The sequence below is a fragment of the Pristiophorus japonicus genome, unplaced genomic scaffold, assembly GCF_044704955.1.
Source record: "Pristiophorus japonicus isolate sPriJap1 unplaced genomic scaffold, sPriJap1.hap1 HAP1_SCAFFOLD_29, whole genome shotgun sequence".
In the NCBI taxonomy this organism is placed as follows: Eukaryota; Metazoa; Chordata; class Chondrichthyes; family Pristiophoridae; genus Pristiophorus; species Pristiophorus japonicus.
The window spans coordinates 11,343,275-11,357,813 of record NW_027252668.1 but is presented as its reverse complement, the minus strand read 5'-3'; positions in this window follow the sequence as shown (position 1 = coordinate 11,357,813).

Below are 14,539 nucleotides of genomic sequence, written 5' to 3'. Positions count from 1 at the left end.
CCAGGGCAGTATTTAATGTACTCTCTAGGTCAGTATTTATTGTATTCTCCAGGTCAGTAGTTATTATACTCTCCAGGTCAGTATTTATTGTTCTCTCCAGGTCAGTATTTATTATCCTCTCCTGGTCAATATGTTTTGCCCTCTCCAGGTCAGTATTTATTGTACTCTCCAGTTCAGAATTTATTGTACTCTCCAGGTCAGTATTTATTACCCTCTCCAGGTCCATATTTATTGTTTTCTCCAGGTCAGTATTTATTTCCCTCTCCAGGTCCATATTTATTGTATTCTCCAGATCAGTATGTATTGTAATCTGCAGGTCAGTATTTATTGTACTCTGCAAGTCAGTATTTATTGTACTATCCCGGTCATTATTTATTGTACTGTCCAGGTCAGTATTTATTGTACTGTCCAGGTCAGTAGTTATTGTACACTCCTGGGCACTATTTAATGTACTCTCCAGGTCACTCGTTATTACAGTCTCCAGGTCAGTTTTTATTGTACTCTCCAGGTCTCTATTTATTGCAATCTCCAGCTTATTATTTATTGTACTCTCAAGGTCAGTATTTATTACACTCTCCAGGTCAGTATTTATTGTAATCTCCAGGTCAGTATTTATTGTACTCTCCAGGTCAGAATTTATTGTATTCTCCAGGTCAGTGTTTGTTGTAATCTCCTGGTCAGTATTTATTGTACAATCCAGGTCAGTTTTTATTGTGCTCTCCAGGTCAGTATTTATTACCCTCTCCATGTCAGTATTCATTGTACTCTCCAGGTCACTATTTATTGTACTCTCCAGTTCAGAATTTATTGTACTCTCCAGGTCAGTATTTATTATCCTCTCCAGGTCCGTATTTATTGTATTCTCCAGGTCAATATTTATTGTACTCTCCAGGTCAGTTTTGATTGTACTCTCCAAGTCAGTATTTATTGTACTCTGCAGGTCAGTATTTATTGTACTGTCCAGGTCAGTATTTGTTGTACTGTCCAGGTCAGTATATATTGTACTCTCCAGGTCACTATTTATGGTACTCTCCAGGTCACTATTTATTACAGTCTCCAAGTCAGTATTTATTGTACTCTCCAGGTCAGTATTTATTACCCTCTCCTGGCCAGTATTTATTACCCTTTCCAGGTCAGTATTTATTGTACGCTCCAGGTAAGTATTTATTGTACTCTCCAGGTCAGTATTTATTGCCCTCTCCATGTCAGTATTTATTGTACTCTCCAGGCCAGTACTGGTTGTACTCTCCAGGTCAGAATTTATTGTAATCTCCAGGTCAGTATTTATTGTACTGTCCAGGTCACTATTTATTGTATTCCCCATGTCAGTATTTATTGTACTGTCCAGGTCAGTATTTATTATACTCTGCAAGTCAGTATTTATTGTACTCTTCAGGTCAGTATTTATTTCCCTCTCCAGGTCAGTATTTATTGTACTCTCTAGGTCAGCATTTATTGTGCTCTCCAGGTCAATATTTATTGCCCTCTCCAGGTCAGAATTTATTGCCCTCTCCAGGTCAGTATTTATTACTCTCTCCAGGTCCATATTTATTGTATTCTCCAGATCAGTACTGATTGTACTCTCCAGGTCAGTGTTTATTGTACTCTCCAAATCAGTATTTATTGTACTCTCCTGGTCATTATTTATTGTACTCTCCAGGTCAGTATTTATTGTACTGTCCAGGTCAGTATTTATTGTACTCTCCTGGTCACTATTTAATGTACGCTCCAGGTCACACTTTATTACAGTCTCCAGTTCAGTATTTATTGTACTCTCCAGGTCAGTATATTGTACTCTCCAGGTCAATATTTATTGTACTCTCCAGCTTATTATTTATTGGACTCTCCAGGTCAGTATTTATTACACTCTCCAGGTCAGTATTTATTGTATTCTCCAGATCAGTGTTTATTGTAATCTCCAGGTCAGTATTTATTGTACTCTCCAGGTCAGAAGTTATTGTATTCTCCAGGTCAGTGTTTATTGTACTCCCCATGTCAGTATATATTGTACTGTCCAGGTCAGTATTTATTGTCCTCTCCATGTCAGTATTTATTGTACTCTCCAGGCCAGTACTGATTGTACTCTCCATGTCAGAATTTATTGTACTCTCCAGGTCAGTATTTATTTTACTGTCCAGGTCAGTATTTATTATATTCCCCAGGTCATTATTTATTGTACTCTCCCGGTCAGTATTTATTACCCTCTCCAGGTCAGTATTTATTGTACTCTCCAGGTCAGAATTGATTGTACTCTCCAGGTCAGTATTTATTGTACTGTCCAGGTCAGTATTTATTGTGCTCTCCATGTCAGTATTTATTGTACTCTCCAGGTCAGTATTTATTGTAATCTCCAGGTCAGTATTTATTGCACTCTTCAGGTCAGTATTTATTGTACTCTCCAGGTCAGTATTCATTGCAGTATCCAGGTCAGCTTTATTTGCACTCTCCAGGGCAGTATTTATTGCACTCTGCAGGTCAGTATTTATTGTACTCTCCAGGTCAGTATTTATTACCCTGTCCAGGTCAGTATTTATTGTACTCTCCAGGTCAGTATTTATTGTGCTCTACATGTCAGTATTTATTGTACTCTCCAGGTCAGTATTTATTGTACTCTCCAGGTCAATATTTATTGCACTCTTCACGTCAGTATTTATTGTAATCTCCAGGTCACTAATTATTACCCTCTCCAGGTCAGTATTTATTGTATTCTCCAGGTCAGTTTTTATTGTAATCTCCAGGTCAGTATTTATTGTACTCTCGAGGTCAGAATTCATTGCACTCTACAGGTCAGTATTGATTGTATTCTCCAGGTCAGTATTTATTACCCTCTCCAGGTCAGTATTTATTACCCTCTCCTGGTCTGTATTTATTGTACGCTCCAGGTAAGTATTTATTGTACTCTCCAGGTCAGTATTTATTGCCCTCTCCAGGTCAGTATTTATTGTACTGTCCAGGTCACTATTTATTATATTCTCCAGGTCAGTATTTATTGTACTCTCCAAGCCAGTATTTATTACCCTCTCCAGGTCAGTATTTATAGTACTCTCCAGGTCAGAATTGATTGTACTCTCCAGGTCAGTATTTATTGTGCTCGACAGGTCAGTATTTATTATATTCTCCTAGTGAGTAATAATTGTACTCTCCAGATCAGTATTTATTACCCTCTCCAGTTCCATATTTATTGTATTCTCCTGATCAGTATTTATTACCCTCTCCTGGTCCATATTTATTGTATTCTCCAGATGAGTATTTATTGTACTCTCAGGTCAGTATTTATTGTAATCTCCAAGTCAGTATTTATTGTACTATCCCGGTCATTATTTATTGTACTGTCCAGGTCATATTTATTGTACTGTCCAGGTCAGTATTTATTGTACACTCCTGGGCACTATTTAATGTACTCTCCAGGTCACTCGTTATTACAGTCTCCAGGTCAGTATTTATTGTACTCTCCAGGTCAGTATTTATTGTACTCTCTAGGTCACTATTTATTGCACTCTCCAGCTTATTATTTATTGTACTCTCAAGGTCAGTATTTATTACACTCTCCAGGTCAGTATTTTCTGTACTCTCCAAGTCAGTATTTATTGTACTCTCCAGGTCAGTGTTTATTGTAATCTCCAGGTCAGTATTCATTGTACTCTCCAGGTCATTTTTTATTGGCTCTCCAGGTCAGTATTTATTCACCTCTCCAGGTCAGTATTTATTGTACTCTCCAGGTCAGTATTTTTTGTACTCTCCAAGTCAGTTTTTATTGTACTGTCCATGTCAGTATTTGTTGTACTGTGCAGGTCAGTATTTATTGTACTCTCCAGGTCACTATTTCTTGTACTCTCCAGGTCACTATTTATTACAGTCTCCAAGTCAGTATTTATTGTACTAGCAGGTCAGTATTTATTACCTTCTCCTGGTCAGTATTTATTACTCTTTCCAGGTCAGTATTTATTGTACGTTCCAGGTAAGTATTTATTGTACTCTCCAGGTCAGTATTTATTGCCCTCTCCATGTCAGTATTTATTGTACTCTCCAGGCCAGTACTGATTGTGCTCTCCAGGTCAGAATTTATTGTAATCTCCAGGTCAGTATTTATTGTACTGTCCCGGTCAGTATTTATTATATTCTCCAGGTCACTATTTATTGTACTCTCACGGTCAGTATTTATTACCCTCTCCAGGTCAGTATTTATTGTACTCTCCAGGTCAGAATTGATTGTGCTCTCCAGGTCAGTGTTTGTTGTACTGTCCAGGTCAGTATTTATTGTACTCCCCATGTCAGTATTTATTGTACTGTCCAGGTCAGTATTTATTATACTCTGCAAGTCAGTATTTATTGTACTATTCAGGTCAGTATTTATTTCCCTCTCCACGTCAGTATTTATTGTACTCTCTAGGTCAGCATTTATTGTGCTCTCCAGGTCAATATTTATTGCCCTCTCCAGGTCAGAATTTATTGCCCTCTCCAGGTCAGTATTTATTACCCTCTCCAGGTCCATATTTATTGTATTCTCCAGATCAGTCCTTATTGTACTCTCCAGGTCAGTATTTATTGTACTCTCCAAGTCAGTATTTATTGTACTCTCCAGGTCATTATTTATTGTATTGTCCAGGTCAGTAATTATTGTACTCTCCTGGTCACTATTTAATGTACTCTCCAGGTCACTCTTTATCACATTCTCCAGGTCAGTATTTATTGTACTCTCCAGGTCAGTATTTATTGTACTCTCCAGGTCACTATTTATTGTACTCTCCAGCTTATTATTTATTGTACTCTCCAGGTCAGTATTTATTACACTTTCCAGGTCAGTATTTATTGTATTCTCCAGATCAGTGTTTATTGTAATATCTAGGTCAGTATTTATTGTACTCTCCAGGTCAGAAGTTATTGTATTCTCCAGGTCAGTGTTTATTGTAATCTCCAGGTCAGTATTTATTGTACTCTCCAGGTCACTATTTATTACAGTCTCCAGTTCAGTATTTATTGTACGATCCAGGTAAGTATTTATTGTACTCTCCAGGTCAGTACTTATTGCCCTCTCCATTTCAGTATTTATCGTACTCTCCAGGCCAGTACTGATTGTACTCTCCATGTCAGGATTTATTGTACTCTCCTGGTCAGTATTTATTGTACTGTCCAGGTCAGTATTTATTATATTCTCCAGGTCATTATTTATTGTACTCTCCCGGTCAGTATTTATTACCCGCTCCAGGTCAGTATTTATTGTACTCTCCAGGTCAGAATTGATTGTACTCTCCAGGTCAGTACTTATTGTACTGTCCAGGGCAGTATTTATTGTACTCCCCATGTCAGTATATATTGTACTGTCCAGGTCAGTATTTATTATACTCTGCAGGTCAGTATTTATTGTACTCTCCAGGTCAGTATTTATTACCCTCTCCAGGTCAGTCTTTATTACCCTCTCCAGGTCAGTATTTATTGTACGCTCCAGGTAAGTATTTATTGTACTCTTCAGGTCAGTATTTATAGCCCTCTCCATGTCAGTATTTATTGTACTCTCCAGGCCAGTACTGATTGTACTCTCCAGGTCAGAATTGATTGTACTCTCCATGTCAGTATTTATTGTAATGTCCAGGTCAGTATTTATTATACTCTGCAGGTCAGTATTTATTGTACTCTACAGGTCAGTATGTATTACCCTCTCCAGGGCAGTATTTAATGTACTCTCTAGGTCAGTATTTATTGTATTCTCCAGGTCAGTAGTTATTATACTCTCCAGGTCAGTATGTATTGTTCTCTCCAGGTCAGTATTTATTATCCTCTCCTGGTCAATATGTTTTGCCCTCTCCAGGTCAGTATTTATTGTACTCTCCAGTTCAGAATTTATTGTACTCTCCAGGTCAGTATTTATTACCCTCTCCAGGTCCATATTTATTGTTTTCTCCAGGTCAGTATTTATTTCCCTCTCCAGGTCCATATTTATTGTATTCTCCAGATCAGTATGTATTGTAATCTGCAGGTCAGTATTTATTGTACTCTGCAAGTCAGTATTTATTGTACTATCCCGGTCATTATTTATTGTACTGTCCAGGTCAGTATTTATTGTACTGTCCAGGTCAGTAGTTATTGTACACTCCTGGGCACTATTTAATGTACTCTCCAGGTCACTCGTTATTACAGTCTCCAGGTCAGTTTTTATTGTACTCTCCAGGTCTCTATTTATTGCAATCTCCAGCTTATTATTTATTGTACTCTCAAGGTCAGTATTTATTACACTCTCCAGGTCAGTATTTATTGTAATCTCCAGGTCAGTATTTATTGTACTCTCCAGGTCAGAATTTATTGTATTCTCCAGGTCAGTGTTTGTTGTAATCTCCTGGTCAGTATTTATTGTACAATCCAGGTCAGTTTTTATTGTGCTCTCCAGGTCAGTATTTATTACCCTCTCCATGTCAGTATTCATTGTACTCTCCAGGTCACTATTTATTGTACTCTCCAGTTCAGAATTTATTGTACTCTCCAGGTCAGTATTTATTATCCTCTCCAGGTCCGTATTTATTGTATTCTCCAGGTCAATATTTATTGTACTCTCCAGGTCAGTTTTGATTGTACTCTCCAAGTCAGTATTTATTGTACTCTGCAGGTCAGTATTTATTGTACTGTCCAGGTCAGTATTTGTTGTACTGTCCAGGTCAGTATATATTGTACTCTCCAGGTCACTATTTATGGTACTCTCCAGGTCACTATTTATTACAGTCTCCAAGTCAGTATTTATTGTACTCTCCAGGTCAGTATTTATTACCCTCTCCTGGCCAGTATTTATTACCCTTTCCAGGTCAATATTTATTGTACGCTCCAGGTAAGTATTTATTGTACTCTCCAGGTCAGTATTTATTGCCCTCTCCATGTCAGTATTTATTGTACTCTCCAGGCCAGTACTGGTTGTACTCTCCAGGTCAGAATTTATTGTAATCTCCAGGTCAGTATTTATTGTACTGTCCAGGTCACTATTTATTGTATTCCCCATGTCAGTATTTATTGTACTGTCCAGGTCAGTATTTATTATACTCTGCAAGTCAGTATTTATTGTACTCTTCAGGTCAGTATTTATTTCCCTCTCCAGGTCAGTATTTATTGTACTCTCTAGGTCAGCATTTATTGTGCTCTCCAGGTCAATATTTATTGCCCTCTCCAGGTCAGAATTTATTGCCCTCTCCAGGTCAGTATTTATTACTCTCTCCAGGTCCATATTTATTGTATTCTCCAGATCAGTACTGATTGTACTCTCCAGGTCAGTGTTTATTGTACTCTCCAAATCAGTATTTATTGTACTCTCCTGGTCATTATTTATTGTACTCTCCAGGTCAGTATTTATTGTACTGTCCAGGTCAGTATTTATTGTACTCTCCTGGTCACTATTTAATGTACGCTCCAGGTCACACTTTATTACAGTCTCCAGTTCAGTATTTATTGTACTCTCCAGGTCAGTATATTGTACTCTCCAGGTCAATATTTATTGTACTCTCCAGCTTATTATTTATTGGACTCTCCAGGTCAGTATTTATTACACTCTCCAGGTCAGTATTTATTGTATTCTCCAGATCAGTGTTTATTGTAATCTCCAGGTCAGTATTTATTGTACTCTCCAGGTCAGAAGTTATTGTATTCTCCAGGTCAGTGTTTATTGTACTCCCCATGGCAGTATATATTGTACTGTCCAGGTCAGTATTTATTGTCCTCTCCATGTCAGTATTTATTGTACTCTCCAGGCCAGTACTGATTGTACTCTCCATGTCAGAATTTATTGTACTCTCCAGGTCAGTATTTATTTTACTGTCCAGGTCAGTATTTATTATATTCCCCAGGTCATTATTTATTGTACTCTCCCGGTCAGTATTTATTACCCTCTCCAGGTCAGTATTTATTGTACTCTCCAGGTCAGAATTGATTGTACTCTCCAGGTCAGTATTTATTGTACTGTCCAGGTCAGTATTTATTGTACTCCCCATGTCAGTATATATTGTACTGTCCAGGTCAGTATTTAATATACTCTGCAGGTCAGTATTTATTGTAATCTCAGGTCAGTATTTATTACCCTCTCCAGGTCAGTATTTATTGTACTCTCTAGGTCAGCATTTATTGTGCTCTCCAGGTCAGTATGTATTGTACTCTCCAGATCAGTATTTATTGTGCTCTCCAGGTCAGTATTTATTGCACTCTCCCGGTCAATATTTATTGCCCTCTCCAGGTGAGTATTTATTGCCCTCTCCAAGTCAGTATTTATTGTACTCTCCAGGTCGGTAGATATTGTATTCTCCAGGTCAGTGTTTATTGTAAACTCCAGGTCAGTATTTATTGTACTCTCCACGTCAATATATATTGTGCTCTCCAGGTCAGTATTTATTACCCTCTACAGGTCAGTATTTATTGCACTCTCCCGGTCAATATTTATTGCCCTCTCCAGGTGAGTATTTATTGCCCTCTCCAAGTCAGTATTTATTGTACTCTCCAGGTCGGTAGATATTGTATTCTCCAGGTCAGTGTTTATTGTAATCTCCAGGTCAGTATTTATTGTACTCTCCACGTCAATATATATTGTGCTCTCCAGGTCAGTATTTATTACCCTCTACAGGACAGTATTTATTGTACTCTCCAGATCAGTATTTATTGTTCTCGCCAGGTCAGTATTTATTATCCTCTCCACGTCAGTATTTATTGTACTCTCCAGGTCAGTATTTATTGTACTCTCCATTTCAGAATTTATTGTAATCTCCAGGTCAGTATTTATTAACCTCTCCAGGTCCATATTTATTGTATTCACCAGGTCAGTATTTATTGTACTCTCCAGGTCAGTATTTATTGTACTCTTCAAGGCAGTATTTATTGTATTCTCCAGGTCAGTATTTATTGAACTGTCCAGGTCAGTATGTATTTTACTATCCAGGTCATTAATTATTGTACTCTCCAGGTCACTATTTATTGTACTCTCTAGGTCAGTATTTATTAACCTCTCCAGGTCAGTATTTATTACCTTCTCCAGGTCAGTATTTATTGTACGCTCCAGGTAAGTATTTATTGTACTCTCCAGGTCAGCATTTATTGCCCTCTCCATGTCAGAATTTATTGTACTCTCCAGGCCTGTACTGATTGTTCTCTCCTGGTCAGTATTTATTGTACTGTCCAGGTCAGTATTTATTCTATTCTCCAGGTCACTATTTATTGTACTCTCCAGGTCAGTATTTATTACCCTCTCCAGATCAGTATTTATTGTACTCTCCAGGTCAGAATTGATTGTACTCTCCAGGTCAGTATTTATTGTACTGTCCAGATCAGTATCTATTGTACTCCCCATGTCAGTATTTATTGTACTGTCCAGATCAGTATTTATTATACTCTGCAGGTCAGTATTTAATGTACTCTCCAGGTCAGTATTTATTACCCTCTCCAGGTCAGTATTCATTGTACACTCTAGGTCAGCATTTATTGTGCTCTCCAGGTGAGTATGTATTGTACTCTCCAGATCAGTATTTATTGTACTCCCCAGGTCAGTATTTATTGCACTCTCCTGGTCAATATTTATTGCCCTCTCCAGGTCAGTATTTATTGACCCCTCCAGGTCAGTATTTATTGTACTGTCCAGGTCAGTAGTTATTGTATTCTCCAGGTCAGTGTTTATTGTAATCTCCAGGTCAGTATTTATTGTACTCTCCAGGTCAATATATATTGTGCTCTCCAGGTCAGTGTTTATTACCCTCACCAGGTCAGTATTTATTGTACACTCCAGATCAGTATTTATTGTACTCTCCAGGTCATAATTTATTGTACTGTCCAGGTCGGTATTTATTATCCTCTCCAGGTCCGTATTTATTGTACTCTCCAGGTCAGTATTTATTGTTCTCTCCAGGTCAGTATTTATTATCCTCTCCAGGTCAGTATTTATTGTACTCTCCATGTCAGTATTTATTGTACTCTCCAGTTCAGAATTGATTGTACTCACCAGGTCAGTATTTATTGTGCTGTCCAGGTCAGTTTTTTTTATTGTATTCCCCATGTCAGTATTTATTGTACTGTCCAGGTCAGTATTTATTATACTCTGTAGGTCATTATTTATTGTACTCTTCAGGTCAGTATTTATTTCCCTCACCAGGTCCGAATTTATTGTACTCTCTAGGTCAGCATTTATTGTGCTCTCCAGGTGAATATTTATTGCCCTCTCCAGGTCAGTATTTATTGCCCTCTCCTGGTCAGTATTTATTACCCTCTCCAGGTCCATATTTATTGTATTCTCCAGGTCAGTATTTATTACCCTCTCCAGGTCCATATTTATTGTATTCTCCAGATCAGTACTTATTGTACTCTCCAGGTCAGTATTTATTGTACTCTCCAAGTCAGTATTTATTGTACTCTCCAGGTCATTATTTATTGTACTGTCCAGGTCAGTATTTATTGTACTGTCCAGGTCAGTATTTATTGTACGCTCCTGGTCACTATTTAATGTACTCTCCAGGTCAGTCTTTATTACAGTCTCCAGGTCAGTATTTATTGTACTCTCCAAGTCAGTATTTATTGTACTCTCCAGGTCACTATTTATTGTACTCTCCAGCTTATTATTTATTGTACTCTCCAAATCAGTATTTATTACACTCTCCAGGTCAGTATTTATTGTATTCTCCAGGTCAGTGTTTATTGCAATCTCCCGCTCAATATTTATTGTACTCTCCAGGTCAGAAGTTATTGTATTCTCAAGTGCAGTGTTTATTGTAATCTCCAGGTCAGTATTTATTGTACTCTCCAGGTCAGTTGTTATTGAGCTCTCCAGGTCAGTATTTATTACAGTCTCCAGGGCAGTATTTATTGTACTCTCCAGGTCAGTATTTATTACCCTCTCAAGGTCAGTATTTATTACCCTCTCCAGGTCAGTATTTATTGTACGCTCCAGGTAAGTATTTATTGTACTCTCCAGGTCAGTATTTATTGCCCTCTCCATGTCACTATTTATTGTACTCTCCCGGTCAGTATTTATTACCCTCTCCAGGTCAGTATTTATTGTACTCTCCAGGTCAGAATTGATTGTACTCTCCAGGTCAGTATTTATTGTACTGTCCAGGTCAGTATTTATTGTACTCCCCATGTCAGTATATATTGCACTGTCGAAGTCTGTATTTATTATACTCAGCAGGTCAGTATTTATTGTGCTCTCCAGGTCAGTATTTATTACCCTCTCCAGGTCAGAATTTATTGTACTCTCCAGGTCAGCATTTATTTTGCTCTCCAGGTCAGTATGTATTGTACTCTCCAGATCAGTATTTATTGTGCTCTCCAGGTCAGTATTTATTGCACTCTCCTGGTCAATATTTATTGCCCTCTCCAGGTCAGTATTTATTGCCCTCTCCAGGTCAGTATTTATTGTACTCTGCAGGTCAGTAGTTATTGTATTCTCCAGGTCAGTGTTTATTGTAATCTCCAGGTGAGTATTTATTGTACTCTCCACGTCAATATATATTGTGCTCTCCAGGTCAGTATTCATTACCCTCTCCAGGTCAGTATTTATTGTACTCTCCAGGTCAGTATTTGTTATCCTCTCCAGGTCGGTATTTATTGTACTCTCCAGGTCAGTATTTATTACCCTGTCCAGGTCAGTATTTATTATATACTCCAGGTCACTATTTATTGTACTCTCCAGGTCAGTATTTATTACCCTCTCCAGGTCAGTATTTATTGTACTCTCCAGGTCAGAATTGATTGTATTCTCCAGGTCAGTATTTATTGTACTTTACCGGTCAGTATTTATTGTACTCCCCATGTCAGTATTTATTGTACTTTCCAGGTCAGTATTTATTATACTCTGCAGGTCAGTATTTATTGTACTCTCCAGGTCAGTATTTATTACCCTCCCCAGGTCAGTATGTATTGTACTCTCTAGGTCAGCATTTATTGTGCTCTCCATGTCAATATTTATTGCCCTCTCCAGGTCAGTATTTATTGCCCTCTCCTGGTCAGTATTTATTACCCTCTCCAGGTCCATATTTATTGTATTCTCCAGGTCAGTATTTATTACCCTCTCCAGGTCCATATTTATTGTATTCTCCAGATCAGTACTTATTGTACTCTCCAGGTCAGTATTTATTGTACTCTCCAAGTCAGTATTTATTGTACTCTCCAGGTCATTATTTATTGTACTGTCCAGGTCAGTATTTATTGTACTGTCCAGGTCAGTATTTATTGTACGCTCCTGGTCACTATTTAATGTACTCTCCAGGTCAGTCTTTATTACAGTCTCCAGGTCAGTATTTATTGTACTCTCCAAGTCAGTATTTATTGTACTCTCCAGGTCACTATTTATTGTACTCTCCAGCTTATTATTTATTGTACTCTCCAAATCAGTATTTATTACACTCTCCAGGTCAGTATTTATTGTATTCTCCAGGTCAGTGTTTATTGCAATCTCCAGCGCAATATTTATTGTACTCTCCAGGTCAGAAGTTATTGTATTCTCAAGTGCAGTGTTTATTGTAATCTCCAGGTCAGTATTTATTGTACTCTCCAGGTCAGTTTTTATTGAGCTCTCCAGGTCAGTATTTATTACAGTCTCCAGGGCAGTATTTATTGTACTCTCCAGGTCAGTATTTATTACCGTCTCCAGGTCAGTATTTATTACCCTCTCCAGGTCAGTATTTATTGTACGCTCCAGGTAAGTATTTATTGTACTCTCCAGGTCAGTATTTATTGCCCTCTCCATGTCAGTATTTATTGTACTCTCCAGGCCAGTACTGATTGTACTCTCCAGGTCAGAATTTATTGTACTCTCCAGGTCAGTATTTATTGTCCTGTCCAGGTCAGTATTTATTATATTCACCCGGTCACTATTTATTGTACTCTCCCGGTCAGTATTTATTACCCTCTCCAGGTCAGTATTTATTGTACTCTCCAGGTCAGAATTGATTGTACTCTCCAGGTCAGTATTTATTGTACTGTCCAGGTCAGTATTTATTGTACTCCCCATGTCAGTATATATTGCACTGTCGAAGTCTGTATTTATTATACTCAGCAGGTCAGTATTTATTGTACTCTCCAGGTCAGTATTTATTACCCTCTCCAGGTCAGTATTTATTGTACTCTCCAGGTCAGCATTTATTTTGCTCTCCAGGTCAGTATGTATTGTACTCTCCAGATCAGTATTTATTGTGCTCTCCAGGTCAGTATTTATTGCACTCTCCTGGTCAATATTTATTGCCCTCTCCAGGTCAGTATTTATTGCCCTCTCCAGGTCAGTATTTATTGTACTCTGCAGGTCAGTAGTTATTGTATTCTCCAGGTGAGTGTTTATTGTAATCTCCAGGTGAGTATTTATTGTACTCTCCACGTCAATATATATTGTGCTCTCCAGGTCAGTATTTATTACCCTCTCCAGGTCAGTATTTATTGTACTCTCCAGGTCAGTATTTGTTATCCTCTCCAGGTCCGTATTTATTGTACTCTCCAGGTCAGTATTTATTGTTCTCTCCAGGTCAGTATTTATTATCCACTCCAGGTCAGTATTTATTGTACTCTCCAGGACAGTATTTATTGTACTCTCCAGTTCAGAATTTATTGTACTCTCCAGGTCAGTATTTATTACCCTCTCCAGGTCCATATTTATTGTATTCTCCAGGTCAGTATTTATTGTACTCTCCAGGTCAGTTTTTATTGTACTATCCAATTCAGTATTTATTGTACTCACCAGGTCAGTATTTATTGTACTGTCCAGGTCAGTATGTATTTTACTGTCCAGGTCAGTATTTATTGTACTCTGCAGGTCACTAGTTATTGTACTCTCCAGGTCAGTATTTATTACCCTCTCCAGGTCGGTATTTATTACCCTCTCCAGGTCAGTATTTATTGTACGCTCCAGGTAAGTATTTATTGTACTCTCCAGGTCAGTATTTATTGCCCTCTCCATGTCAGTATTTATTGTACTCTGCAGGCCAGTACTGATTGTACTCTACAGGTCAGAAATTATTGTACTCTCCAGGTCAGTATTTATTGCACTGTCCAGGTCAGTATTTATTATATTCTCCAGGTCACTATTTATTGTACGCTCCAGGTCAGTATTTATTACCCTCTCCAGGTCAGTATTTATTGTACTCTCCAGGTCAGAATTGATTGTATTCTCCAGGTCAGTATTTATTGTACTGTCCAGGTCAGTATTTATTGTACTCCCCATGTCAGTATTTATTGTACTCCCCATGTCAGTATATATTGCACTGTCGAAGTCTGTATTTATTATACTCAGCAGGTCAGTATTTATTGTGCTCTCCAGGTCAGTATTTATTACCCTCTCCAGGTCAGAATTTATTGTACTCTCCAGGTCAGCATTTATTTTGCTCTCCAGGTCAGTATGTATTGTACTCTCCAGATCAGTATTTATTGTGCTCTCCAGGTCAGTATTTATTGCACTCTCCTGGTCAATATTTATTGCCCTCTCCAGGTCAGTATTTATTGCCCTCTCCAGGTCAGTATTTATTGTACTCTGCAGGTCAGTAGTTATTGTATTCTCCAGGTCAGTGTTTATTGTAATCTCCAGGTGAGTATTTATTGTACTCTC